The sequence below is a fragment of the Apis dorsata genome, unplaced genomic scaffold (genome assembly GCF_000469605.1).
Source record: "Apis dorsata unplaced genomic scaffold, Apis dorsata 1.3 scaffold_82, whole genome shotgun sequence".
Classification (NCBI taxonomy): Eukaryota; Metazoa; Arthropoda; class Insecta; order Hymenoptera; family Apidae; genus Apis; species Apis dorsata.
The window spans coordinates 149,198-149,544 of NW_006263380.1; positions in this window are offsets into that span (position 1 = coordinate 149,198).

Consider the following 347-nt stretch of genomic DNA (forward strand, 5'->3'; position numbering starts at 1 on the left):
GCTTTTCTCCCCCTCCCCCCTACACCGCCATGATAACCGCCACAACTCTTCCTTCCTCGCTCGAACCGCTCCGCTACGTTTCAATCGCGGCCTCGAAACAGGTGGTGTCGGCACGGTTCGTGACATCCGTGCATTCGCCAATAGTGTTCCATCGTTGAACGACACGGCCGAATCGACGAGACGCACAGCGCACCCGGAGAAAGAAACGACGTTTCCGGCCTCGTTCTCTCGGCAACAACAACACACCTCGTGGAAATGTCCGCACAATGCGCTCCTCCGAGACGTCTACCGTTCATTGTACCTCCGGATGTAGAGAAGTTTGACTTCGAGCCGACGAGGTCCAAGCT